This window comes from Bubalus kerabau, chromosome 16 (assembly GCF_029407905.1).
Source record: "Bubalus kerabau isolate K-KA32 ecotype Philippines breed swamp buffalo chromosome 16, PCC_UOA_SB_1v2, whole genome shotgun sequence".
NCBI classification, from domain to species: domain Eukaryota; kingdom Metazoa; phylum Chordata; class Mammalia; order Artiodactyla; family Bovidae; genus Bubalus; species Bubalus kerabau.
Window position 1 is genome coordinate 62,505,470 of NC_073639.1, and position 13,609 is coordinate 62,519,078.

The 13,609-nt window shown below is 46.3% G+C and overlaps 1 long non-coding RNA gene and 1 pseudogene across 1 annotated transcript in view; both read left to right on the forward strand.

Annotated features, from left to right (window-relative positions):
- Nucleotides 1-12,430, forward strand: part of LOC129629924 (uncharacterized) — a 56,021-nt gene extending 43,591 nt beyond the window's left edge. Inside the window, exon 4 of the long non-coding RNA XR_008703386.1 lies at nt 12,278-12,430. This is a non-coding gene — a long non-coding RNA (uncharacterized LOC129629924). The remainder of the gene's footprint in view (nt 1-12,277) is intronic.
- Nucleotides 6,918-7,013, forward strand: LOC129630487 (uncharacterized; annotated as a pseudogene).
- Nucleotides 12,431-13,609: the final 1,179 nt, after the last annotated feature.

Consider the following 13,609-nt stretch of genomic DNA (forward strand, 5'->3'; position numbering starts at 1 on the left):
TCTGTATCCTTAGGCTTCTGTGAATATTTGGAACTTAAAGCTTTCTTGTGATGATGAATACTGATGATTTGGATCACTCTCATATACAAACACTCTACATCCATCCATCTATCCATCATCCATCCATCTATTCATTTATTCATCCATCTATACATACATTCATTTATTTCTCCATCTATCCATCCATCCACCTATTTATATATTATTCATCCATCCCTCCATCCTTTCATCCATCTATCTATCCATTATCCATCCATCCTCTCTCTCCAAAGATTTTTATTGAGTTCTTTCTCAGTTCTGGTGCCACAGTAATGAATAAGACAAGTAGTTCTTTGCCCTCATGGAACTCATCATTAGTGGGGAAGACAGACATTAAACTAACAGTTATTTAGACACAAGTGTGATAAGCTCTGTAAAGGACAGATATAGTGCCTGTGAGAGCAGAGAATGGAGGGTCATGCAAGGTGACATCGAAGCTGAGGCCAGAAGGGTGGGTCGGGATTGGCCAGAGGAAACATAGGCAGGAAGGGCCGCCCACCACAAAGAACTTGTGCGCATAATTTGAGATTGGAAAGCATTTGGTGCTTGTAAAGAAGTAAAAGAAAGTCAGCATAGGGAGTGGGGGGAGGTTGGGGATATGACTGAATAATTGGGTGAGCCAGTATCCGTGATCATGTGCTAGGAAGCCCCACACTACATTAGGAGTAGGAATTACTTCCAGCCCATCCATATGGCTCATTTCAAAGCCAGCTCCCTTCGTTTGCTAAGGAATGGGCACAACAACATCCACTCCATAAAAGAGGTGAGCAATAACACAATACTCTGGAAATGCCTCAAGGCGCCCAGGACAAAGCAAAACAATTATATAAATCCATTCATTTTTTGCCATTATTAAAATCCCACAAGTTAGTAACACACACAGTAAAAACAAATGAAGTGGCTATCCTTAGCATTTACCTGGCTCCAGTATTTCTTGGAGACTAAAATATGGCTTTTAGAGGCTCGTCTCATTTATCCGAGAACCAGGACTATGAAAGTGATAAAAGGTGGAACATTACAGATGAGGCAGCGAAGAAGTTGAGAGGTTAAGTCACCTCCCAAGGTCATACCGCAAGATGGAGAAAGAGGCTGAGGAAGAAGACAGGCTTCCTGCCTCTTGGTCCACTGCCAGACCCGTGACAGCCAGAGCAGGGAGGAATCGCTTCTCTGCATAATTGGGAATACTACTGAGAGCTAATTTCTCCTCACTAGATCGGCAGAGTGAAGAGCACTTGACCTGGAGTCTTGTTAGGGGGGCGGTCTGTCGTGCAGACTGCGAAAACAATCAGCTAGCCTCATACTTCCATTTCTCTTTGGCTGCTCCTGTCCAGAGAGAGAGAGAGAGAGAGAGAGCACCCCAGTCAAGGCTGGAAGAGCTGGCCTGCAACACATCCAAGGAAGGCTGTCAATACTTGGGTTTTACCAACACACAGATTCCGAGGCGATAGCTTAGTGCCTCTTCATTGATTTAACTATCATTTCAGGTCCACAGCTCACAGCTATAAACCAACCTACATGAAACCTTACATTACAGTGCTTCTCTTCTTCTTGAGGACACTACATTCCATTAGGGAAACCAAACAATTAGAGATGGGCTTGACAGATGAGCCTGGTGGTATTACCTCGCTGAACAACAGGGCCATCCTCTTAGAGGGGGACACCCCAGTACACATGTAGGATTTGGTCTACTAGATGCGCAGAATGTGGGGAAAGGTTAGGAGTTTGGAACTGGCATATACATACTTCTATATATAAAGTAGATAATCACCAAAGACCTACTGGATAGCACAGGGAGCTACCCAATGTTCTGTGACAACCTCTATGGGAAAAGAATCTGAAAAAGATTAGATATGTGTACAAGTGTAGCTGAGTCACTTTGTTGTACGCCTGAAACTAACACAACATTGTAGATCAGCTATACTCCAATACAAAATAATAAAAAAATAGAATATGCCCAGGCACCCAACCCTCTAGTGGTCATCCAAGTTTACTCTCAGAAGTCCTCAGGGAATTGCACTTCAGAGAGAGACCTTTCTTCTGACCTAATTTCAGAGTCCAAACAATGAAACTTAATTACTGCACAAGTATTGATTAAGTGCCTACTACATCTAGATCCTGGGCTGGACGGCAGGGACATATAAAGGCTTTACACTGTAGGTGTGGTCTGAATGCTCTCAGCATCCCACTCAACATACTGCTCTGGGTGTTCCCTGCCCATTTCTTCCAGGCTGGTCCTGGAGATTAAGCCTGTTTGTTATCTGTGGTCTAGGAGTTCAGAGAGTGGCCAAGCAAGGCTCTTTGATAACACAGAATGGGCTGGGCTTTGAAGGATGGGCAGAATAGAGTTGGAAGAGGTTGGGGTGTCTGGTAAGGCAGTATTTTGAGACAGGCCAGTTCCCATCCATTTCCATCTTCCATCCACGGACATCTCAGCTGATCCAGGACACTGGTGAGGTCACGTAAGGGCAGGCTTGTAGACATCTGCTTTGCAAACACACAACAGACCACACACATGGAGCACACACACACACACACACACACACACACACAGAATCTGTCTATTCTAGGCATGCTCATTATCAGCTAACTTTAATCATCTTTAACGCTTGCATCTCAAATACCAAATACTTTAGTGTGTGCTGTCTATGAACACACACCAAAAATAGTTCTGGGTGGATAAACACATTGAGCCAAGAAGCTGGCTGATTGCAGTGTGAGTCGTGTGAAACCACTGCCTCTTGGATCCCTTCAGTGCAGCCGAGGCAGAACCTTAACACAGGATATCAATAAATAACTAATGTGAACTGTCCGCTGGCCCCAGCCAGCGATGCAGGCAGCTCACGACCCACGGTGGGAAAGCTGAGATGCTCTGTCCCTAGGCCTTTGACAGGATATGTCTGCCTGAGGGTTGGACCTTGTGGCTGAAACCCTCTGCTTCCTGCACCCACTTCACCCCCCAGGATGCAGCAGCTCTTGCAATCAGGTGTGCAATGGCTGCAGACCTGCCTCATTTAAGGAGTTGATGAACATCAGTGAAAAGGAAACGTTGACAGTGCCTTCCTATCATCTGCCTCCTTCCTTCGTCATTCCCAAGTACCTGATGCTGGCTACTGACTTATTTATCATAATGAGAATAAAAAGATTAAAAAGAAAAAAGAATTACAGGAGTGTGCAGCCTTGTCTCCTCCGACCCATGACCCACGAGAGGAAGGACCCAGTGTCATCTTGTAGTGGTTGAGTGCTGGCCCCCCGCAAAAGGTATGTCCGAATTCTGACCCTGCAGAACCTGTGAATGTGACCTTATTTAGAAAAAGCATCTTTGCAGATGTAATTAAATTAAGGAATTCGAAATGAGACCATCCCGGATTCATCTGGGTGGGCCCTAAATCCAATGACATGTTCCCATGAGACACACAGAGGAGAGATCCACAGGGGCAGGCCATGTGAAGACAGGGGCAGAAAGTGAAGCTCTGACAGCACAAGCCCAGAAATGCTAACAGCCACCAGGAGCTAGAAGAGACAAGGAACAAAAATCTCCTCTGGAGGAAGCACAGCCTTATGCCACCTTGAGTTTGGACTTCTGGCCTACAGAACTGTGAGAGAGTCAATTCTTGTTATTTTAAGCCATGAAGTTTATGGCAATTTGTTTTGGCAGCCCTAGAAAACTCGTATACATTTCTTGTTGCATTAATGGAAAAGCGGGCCAAGTTGGAAAAAAAAGAATGGGGAAGCCAATAGGATTTAAATAATAGGTTGCATTTATGGGGCACTTACATGCTATGTTCCCGCTCAAATCAGAGTGACAGAACTGTGTTTGTAATCAGCAAGGTGAGCCCCAGCACTCATTCTTTTAACCAGCTACCCTGTACTTCTAGAAAAGAGCAGATGCTGTATTGGGAGAGGGAGATGGGAGGGGAAATGAAAAGTTAGAGCTGAAGGAGAGCTGGGGAGAATTCGAGAGTGACTTGGGGGCCAGATCCCATTAAGGAGAAATACCAAAGTTTCAAAGTTTTGCTTTACATTATAAATCAGATTTTTTTTTGGATGTTTCCTGAAAATTTTGGTAAAGATTAAAATTGCTCTCTAGTTATCTTAAAAAAAAATTTTTTTTTGATATGACATAGTGCTGAGATTTGCATTTTACCTGTGTTTTACACAGGTTACTTTTTTAAAAAAAATTTATTTATTTATTTATTTTGGCTGCTTTGGGTCTTCATTGCTGCATGCGGGCTTTCTCTAGTTGTGGCGAGCAAGGGCTACTCTCCGGTTGCAGTGCACGGGCTTCTCATTGCAGTAGCTTCTCGTTGCAGAGCACAGATCTAGAGCACGGGCTCAGTAGTTGTGGCACATGGGCGTAGTTGCCCCATGGCATGTGGGATCTTCTTGGACCAGGGATTGAACCTGTGTTTTATGCATTGGCAGGTGGATTCTTAACCACTGGACCACCAGGGCAGCCTCTAAACAGGTTACCTTTTTTTTTTTTTTTAACTTATTTGACATGTATTCCTTGTGCTTTGGCTTATCTGCCAAACTCTGCACATTCTGTGCTAGGCAGACCTGATAAGTGAGAACCAGACCCTGCCCTGGGAGCTTAGTTTATGAGATGGGTAGGGCCCAGCAGATGAAGGTCCTTGAGTTTGGATGTCATTCTGTGGGCGGTGGGAGTTTTTACGCAGGGACAAGGTTGAGAGAGAGTGAGAAATGGCTCTGTGCTCCCCAGGCTGCTGGGAATCTCTGCACCCTCTGACTTTTAGCGGCTGATGACTAAGTAGGTAAACTGATAAAGTTACTAGACTACTGAGGATGAGAGTTTCCCCATTAAGGTAACACCATCAGATTTTAAAAGTTTTTTTTTTTTTTTGCTGTGTTTTCCCCTCTAGGCTTTTTTAGTATGGGGTGGGGAGAGAATGGGAAACAGGGCATGGCGTGATGCTAATTGACTTTCTTCAAATCTTATCACTTTGATGGCCCCTACTGAACCCTGTTGTAGGTTTGGTCCTGGCTTTCAGAAAATAGTTGCCTTGACAATACAGCGGAAACCAGTTTCTGTTCATCTTTGAGAATACGACAGAGTCACATCTGAGGTGATGGTACAGCTCTCCAGCTAATCGAATTCAGACCGTGATCAGAAATTAACCTTGAAAGCCCTTGGAGAGACGTTCCACTGGAGGGGGTCGTGATTTCTCGCTGTCAGCCCAACACAGCTGGGTTTCTCCGGCTTTGGAGAAGGTTGTTGATTGCTCAGCTGAGCACCAGATGAAGCTGGCCAAATTTTAGAGGCTGTCTTACACGAAAACAGCAGATATTTATGTGCCGGACTCATGCTGAGGGCTGAGAGGTGCTCGGGGCTGATACTGCATGCACCCCAGAGAGGAAAGGCAGGTGAACCCTTGCCTTAGCACTTACATGTATTTTAGTTTATCTTTTCTCTCATTATCATGCCATTGTTAATATCACTATTCTGCAGAGTCCCATAGTTGAATGAATGTACAGAACATAACTGCATACATTGTAGGACCAGACTGTAGCATAAATTTTTCTTAAAAGTTCTTGCCTTTCACTATGAGAGTTATCTTTTCTCAGAATAAAATTTGGCCAGCTCAGCTGTCCGTGTGGCTCTGCTGACGGATCACAGTCTTCCAGCCAAGTTGGGTCTTGTCCACAGTGATCTGGAAGCCAATTTTCTGAATAAATCACAAAATCGCTCCAGAGTTGGTATATTTACCCCAAAACTCCTCTTCTATTGCTGTGCACACAGAAGAGTTGTGAATGTACTTTGCATTTTACAATATTTTATACAGCGTGGCATTTCCCAAAGCGTTGGAAGAGGGGAGGTTGCAGAGCAAAGGGGCAGTTTTAGGGCCTCTAAGGGATGATGAGGTACAGGAAGGGCAGGTGAATCCCATTAACTACGAAAGACAAGTCAACTAGAAAAGATGTGAGGAGCCTCTTCTTGGCAGACCCAAGAAAGAGTGACTCGATAAAAACACACAGCTGGGAGGCACCTCCAGGCAGGGTCTGCAGCACGTTGCCAGGCCAGGGACCTCAAGGGCCCAGGCAGCCCTTTTGCAATTAATTATCTGTGCCCAGGGACAGCCTGACATTCCAGTGGACTTGGGATTACTTCTCATATTGTCATTTAACCTTCCCAGAGCTCAGGTCTCTGCTGTGTGGCCTTCAGCTCCTGAGTTCACCTCTCTTAGTCTGTTTTCTGACCTACAATATAGGGGTAGTAATAATTTGTGGGGATTACATGAATTAATGCACACGCAAAGTGTTTCCCAAGTTCCTGGTACATGGTACATAACTTGCTTTGTTAGCTACCAGTCCTGTTAGTGTGTCTGTTTAGAATCTGTGATCCTACCTACAAGCTTTCATAGACTGAGCGCTGACTACGTGCCTGACAGCCCTGAGCACCTTACATGATTTTAATTCTCACAACAGCTTCAGGAGGAAGCAATTACAAGTCCCATTGACCCTTGAACAACACAGATCCACTTACATGCAGATTTTTTTCAATAAATACTATGGTCCTACATGACCTGTGGCCAGCTGAATCCTCCATGTGGAACCATGGATGTGAGGGCCATCTAGAGAGTTATATTGGGATGGTTTTGACTGCGCAGGAGTCCATGCCGCTAACCCATGTGCTATTCAGGCGGCTGGAGGAAGACAGGACATTGGCCAGGATCCCCACAGTAGGTGAAACCCAGATTCAGAGTCAAGGCTGACCACATCCAGAGGTCTGGTTTTTTACTACTACATTGAAGAGTAATGGGGGTGATTTTATGTGCCACACAGGTGACATTTTTACTTATAATAGTTACACATCTATTCAATTAAAGTTTTCCTTTTAAAATAAACATTCAGCATTCACTTTGGTACCATATATCCCCAAATTGGAACATACAGAAAAGATTTAACAGGCCCTGAGAAAGGATGACGAGCAAATACATGAAGTGTTTCGTGTTTTTACAGTGTTATATGTCAATTATATCCAAATGAATGAATGAGGTAAACTTGTTTAGCAGCACTATTCACAATAGCCTAAAGGTAGCAACAGCTCACATATCTATCCACAGATGAATGAATAGACAGAATGTGATAGACGCAGACAACAGAATATTACTCAGCCATAAAAAGGAATGATGAACTGACACAGGCTACAACACAGATGAACCTCAAAGACATGATGCTGAGTGAAGGGAACCAGACACGAAAGACCACATGTTGTATGATTCTGTTTATATGAAATACCCAGAACTGGCAAATCCACAGGGACAGAAAGCAGATTAACGGTTACGAGCGGTTAAGAGGAGGTGGATAGGAGAAGAAACTGCTTCATGGGTGCAGGGTTTTTACATTGGAGGGATGGAAATGTTTTGGAACTAGATGGAAGTAGTGGTTACACAACACTGGCAATGTACTAAATGCTCTTGAATTGTTCACTTTGAAATAGTTGTTTTTATGTTCTGTCAATTTCACTTCGATAATTTTAAAAAATAACTTCTCTAAGTTTAAAGAAGGAAATTAATTTTCTTAAAAGTTAATTTAAAGAAGGCTAGGAAGTAACTCATAGCACAGGGGGAGTGCAAAGGTGGTACTTAGAAAATACGGCACCGCATTATCTGCTAGAAGTTCAAGGCATCTCCGTCAGGGTTGAGTCTGGCAGTCTTGAGTCTGGCCCTCCTTTGTTTTTTCTCCCCTGGCAGCCAGCTCAGTGCTTCAGAAATACTTGTTGAGTTCAGCTCAGTCCGGCTTTGTTAATTGAGTTAAGGCGAGCTGAGTCGTACTGAATGCACCAGCTGGCTGGCCTGGAGGAGGTCCAAGCTGAAGATGTTAAGAATCACACTAATTCAATAAGTGGCCGCAAGGTAGTCTAAGTAATGAGGCCACGTGCCTCTCTTTACCCGACCCACCCATGATCTGCCTGCACTTTGGGAGCCTTCTCTCCCTGGAATCCCCTGTGTGTGTTTGCTGGAGACACCAGGCAAGAGAGCGTAGGAGAGAAGGGAAACGGAAGCGGAGAAATTTCTGTCTGCGTACAGGTGCGGCTCCAACTACCTCTTCCTTGACCACGCATTCATCATGCACCTCATGTATATGAGCTCGTGCTCTTGGTTCTGATGGCTTTAGTTTGAAGCTGGCTGAGCACCCTGGAGAAACAGATTCATCTCTCTGCACCTTCATCTCCTCACCTGTAAAATAATAATAATAGCACCTATTTTACAGGTGGGGAGACGAAGAGGGTCTTGGGAGGATTTGATGAAACAATACCCATCAAGAACTTAGCACACACTTTCGAGAAGACTATGCTGCCGCTGCTGCTGCTAAGTTGCTTCAGTCGTGTCCGACTCTGTGCGACCCCATAGACGGCAGCCCATCAGGCTCCGCCGTCCCTGGGATTCTCCAGGCAAGAACACTGGAGTGGGTTGCCATTTCCTTCTCCAATGCAGGAAAGTGAAAAGTAAAAGTGAAGTCGCTCAGTCGTGTCCGACTCTTCGTGACCCCATGGACTGCAGCCTACCAGGCTCCTCTGTCCATGGGATTTTTCCAGGCAAGAGTACTGGAGTGGGGTGCCATTGCCTTCTCTCGAGAAGACTGTAAGCACTTGAAAAAGGTTAGCTACGATGATTAGCAGTGACTGGTGCTGCAGAGTAGTGGGTCTGAAACACATAGCAGGTCTGGAGCCCAGAGACCAGCTTTCCAGACACGGAGGGCAGAGCAGAGAAGTTGTTTGTAAAAATCTTAAACAGAAGCGCATGGCTCACTCATGTAAGTTCTTCTGGGACGGTGACATAAGCTCCCAGGACAAGGCAGGAGTAGCAGAATCTGGCTGGTGTTCTCCATGCTGGCAGGATTTTACCTATAGAGGGAGTCCCCTGTGGCTGCCTGTACCCAGAGACCAGAGAAAAAGCCACATGGAGTTCTCTCTCTGCTCTGATCTGGGAAGCCGCTCCATTCTGCCTCCTTGGCTAACCAGTCAGTGAGGCATGGAAGGAGTGCATGTGATGGTCTCTGTCCACAGGCCTCTAGCCAACCCACAAGGCGGCAAGTGGGAAGGGCAGGACACGGGAACCCTGAGGTGTGATTTCTCAGACCCTGCACTTTGCTGCTGCCTGCGTGGCCTTGGCTAGGCTCCTGTCTCTTTCTGGATATTATTGTTATTCATTTATGAATGAGTGAGCGGGCAAAGTTTGCAAAAAAAAAAAAAAAAAAATCACTGATTTTCAAGCTTTGAAACTATGAGAAGCTGTTTATTTAAATAACAGTGTTCAAGGGAATGAAACATACCAATGGACACAGAGTTGTGACATAGCTGAGAGAGGGCAGGTGTCCTATAGTCCCAGGCAGCAGTCCTCCTGGCTCGCCACCACTGTCTTCTTCCCTCCAGCAGCACCCAAGGTACACGTTTTTAAAACTGGAATGAATTCCTGGGATAGAAGTGGGCCTAGAGTCCCAGGGCTGGATAGAGGGTGAGGGGGTCCCCGAGGTGGTCTGCAGCAACGCGGAGGAGCACAGATCTGTGTGCAGGCCTGCCTGCCCTGTGCGCCTGGCAGCGTGATGTGGGCGTACAGGACACCGTGGCCTTCTGCCCACCCAGCATCCATTTCTCCTTCTGGTAAGAGCACCCTGGTGTTCCCTGGGGGAACCACTCACCCTTACTCTGTCCCTGTGACTTGGCCAACCTTTAGCAGCGTAATTGAGAGCATGTAATTGAGACCCGGGCAATCAGATCACTCTAGCCCCTTTGCCCTAGTCATTGGCTTAGCAATGGGCAGCTGAACCTATCAGAACCCACCAGACCCAACCCAGGGACTTTTCCAGGAGGCAACCAGGAGAAAGCCTCCATCGGACTCTGTAAAACAGGTGGAGGGAGCCAATCTCAAAATGAAACCAAAACAGGGAAAAGCAGGGCTGAAGAGGTCAGGAGAGGCAAATTCCTGAAGACTTCAAGGAGGGCCTGGGTCCTGCCATTACTGAAACCCACACAGCCCTTACTTCTCAGTTACTTTTGATCTGGCTTAAGTCCATTCAAGTTAGGAGTTTGTCATTTTGCAACTGAAACCTCCTGACTAATACAATGGGCAAGTTTTTTTTTAATCCCCCTTAAGTTTCAGTTTTCTCATCTACTAAGTGTCTCTAAAAATCCATACACCTCACCCCTGTGAAGTGAAAGTTGCTCATTTCTGTGCAACCCTTTGTGACCCCATGGACTGTAGTCTGCCAGGCTCCTCTGTCCATGGGATCCTCCAGGCAAGAAGATTGGTGTGGGTAGCTGTTCCCTTCTCCAGAGGATCTTCCCCGCCCAGGTATCAAACCCAGGTTTCCTGCATCGCAGGCGGATTCTTTACTGTCTGAGCCACCAGGGAAGCCCCACCTCCACCATACCTCTAAGTGGATCTATAAACACATGTATGCCATTACAGCAAGACATCGGCAAGGGTGGTTAAGGATTTTGAATACTCTCTAGTTCTCAGGAAAGCAAAACAAAAGTTGGCTATTATCAGTTCGCTTTATTCTCTAAATGAGGGTCGAGAGGAGAAGCAGAAGACAAATAAATGTCCATTATAAGCAGGAAAGGAGAAAGCAGGAAGCCAGATATTAATAGGAAAATGCCAGGGGAATGTATATAAGGCCTCAATTTTGGACTTTTTTCAATTAGATGGTGGGGAAGGGGTCTGCAGGGGACTAAGTTTCCCACAATTATGCAGGTGGGGCTGAGCCCAAGGGAAACCCTACCAATCATATAACCCACCCTCTTCCCCACTTCCCTTCTTCCCCCCAGGCTCTTGAGGCCAGGGAAAATCTAGAGGAAGAGTTGAGAGGGATTTGTCTTAGAGAAGAAAGTAGGGAGGCCTGCGCTCTGAAACCGTGGATGAGCGCTTGACAAGCTCACAGCCAGCTCCACGCGCGTGGCCAAACCTTAGCTGGACAGACCAGGGTCAGGCTTGTGCAGCCCCAGAAGAGCTGTTTCTGGGGACCGCCATGTCAGCACGCTATTGTGGTCTGCCCAGGAACCCTTGAAATCGAAAGCCCCGAGCTCCCCTTGTCACTGCTAGCGCACATAAATACCACCAGGGGGGATTTCCCACGGAATTTTTTGCAACCACTCAAATGTTTCATTTCCCATTGTTTGCCAGCCCCTCTCGGAGCCTCAACTGTCAAAGCAGCAACAAACACAGGCTGCTTTTCCCCCAGGACCCCACGGCGCTTGCTCCTGCTCCCCCTCCACGTCAGGAAGCTGGCGTTGGCAGGATTTGATCGGCTCGGCCAGGGAATAAGGTCTGTTAGTCAACTAGTGAAGCACGTCAGCAGAGGGAATACCCAGCGCTACACAGCCCAGCCTGCTGTGGAGGCTCGGTTTTGTGCCATCCCCCCCATTATTAGTATACTCATGGTGACTAATAATTATATTTATAGAAAGAAACCCCTTCCACAAATCCAAAGCACTTGACTAAAATATACACTGCAGCTGTTAATTTTTTGCTTTTTGAATATGAACTTGAATCTTTTTTTTTTTACCTGACCCAGCATGTTTTAATGGAATTCTAAGTAGTATTCCATACATCAACGCTTAGAAAAGATCATCTTTATTGATTCAAAACATCTGTTTTTGACAGGCACTGTACTGGGCGTGTGGGGGACCCGAATACCATGAAGTGATGTCGTGATTTTATGGCAACATGGGGTGGAGAGTGATAATCAGGGAGTTTATACAGGGGATGTTGGTCTGAGGGCTGGTAGGAGTAGCCAGGCAGACACGTCTATGATTTCTCACCAGTTGGCAGTGAGTACATGAACTGTGTGTGGGGTTTCCCAAGTGGCTTACTGGTGGCTCCTGCCTGCCAATGCAGGAGACACGGGTTCAATCCCTGGATGGGGACTATCCCCTGGAGAAGGAAATGGCAGCCCACTCAAGTATTCTCGCCATGGGAATCCCATGGACAGGGGAGCCTGGCGGGCTACAGTCCATGGGGTTGCAAAAGAGTTGGACACGACTGAGCGACTAAACAACACCACATAGGATGCATGACCCTGGGCACCCAGACAAGGCTGGACACGTGTGACACATGTGATTCTGTGAGGATCAGGGATGGTAAAGATTCCTGTAAATATCTCTTCACCTGGGTCCACCCTGTGTACCACAGAGGTTGCCCTCGTCAGGAATTTATTCAGGTAGCCACTCATTCACTCCTCCATTAAAGCCACAAATATTTACTGATTTTTTTTTTAGGGTGTGCCAAGTCGAGGCTATACGCTGGGGGACACAAAGATGACCAAAGTCAGCCTGGTGCCTTTCCTCTGAAAGTTTTCATCCCAGCCGGGCATTCATTAAACAAATATCTATGTAAAATTATAAAGAAATATACAATAAAAAAGAGCAGTCAAATACACACGAGAATCTCCCTGCTTCTCTTCTACTGATCTCCCACCTTATGCCAAGTGCTGTAGGGGCCACAGATCTGAATCAATGCCAACCAGAACCCATGGCAGAAAGAGGCCAGGCAGCGGCCACAGTGGCACTTTTCAGTTTACATGGCTCTTTTTACACCATGGACACTCTGGATCCTGCCAGTAAGACTGGGTTTGGCTGTTTAGGAGTTATTCTCTCCACGGGAGGAATTCAAGACCGGGAGAGATAAAGGGATTGGCCTTCCTGAGGTCACACAGCTCGAAAGGCCAGGAATGCTACACCTATTTTTACAACGACAGAAACGGAAGCAGAGCAAAGCGGTCATCTTACTTTCCCAGAGTCACACTATCTGTCAAAGCAGAAGAAACATAAGTGCAAAATTCTAGTGGGAAAGAGAACAGATGATCTTGAGACAGGTGAGTCTCAGAAAGTAGAGATGGGGGAAGATGATAACACAGAGCATGAATTCCAACTCACAAAAGGGACCTCTCCTCTGCCTCCCGTGGGTGGGTTTTAGTCTGGCCAGAGCGTGACCTGAAGTCACCAGAATCAACACGTAATGACCCCTCTGATATCCCAGACATCACAACATTCCTGTAAGGAGCATATTAAAACTCCCATTTTCCAGATAAGGAGGTTGAAACTCTGACCACACACAACTGTACAGGAGAACCACAGTTTATACTGTGGTCCATCTGATACTAGGACCTGTGGAGCTTCTTATACCCAGAGCTGCCTACCTCTGGGAGCCTAGGAGTGCTGGCAACAGGATGCTGGAGGAGGTGGCCTGGGGAGGCCCAGGGGCTGAGGACACAGTCTGCCCAGGAATGTGGCCCAACCCGCCCACTTTTTAACACGGTGGCATCTCTGACAGACCCCCTTGTCCTTTTCCTGTGCTGGCCTTCCTAACGCAATAAATAAACCCTTAGAGAAACGTGACCCGAGCCAGGCAGTAAATGATGGCACTGTCAGCTGTACACGACTGTTGAAACAAACACAGACTGTAATCATCGTGCTGTACGGGGAGAAAGACATTTGGCAAATGAGATTCCATTTTCACATTGGTTTGTGCTGAGCATATAAATTTCCTGCGGGCCGGCCAGCGTTGGGGATGTGTAATTGATTGCCTGCATTATAATAAACAAGCCGTGA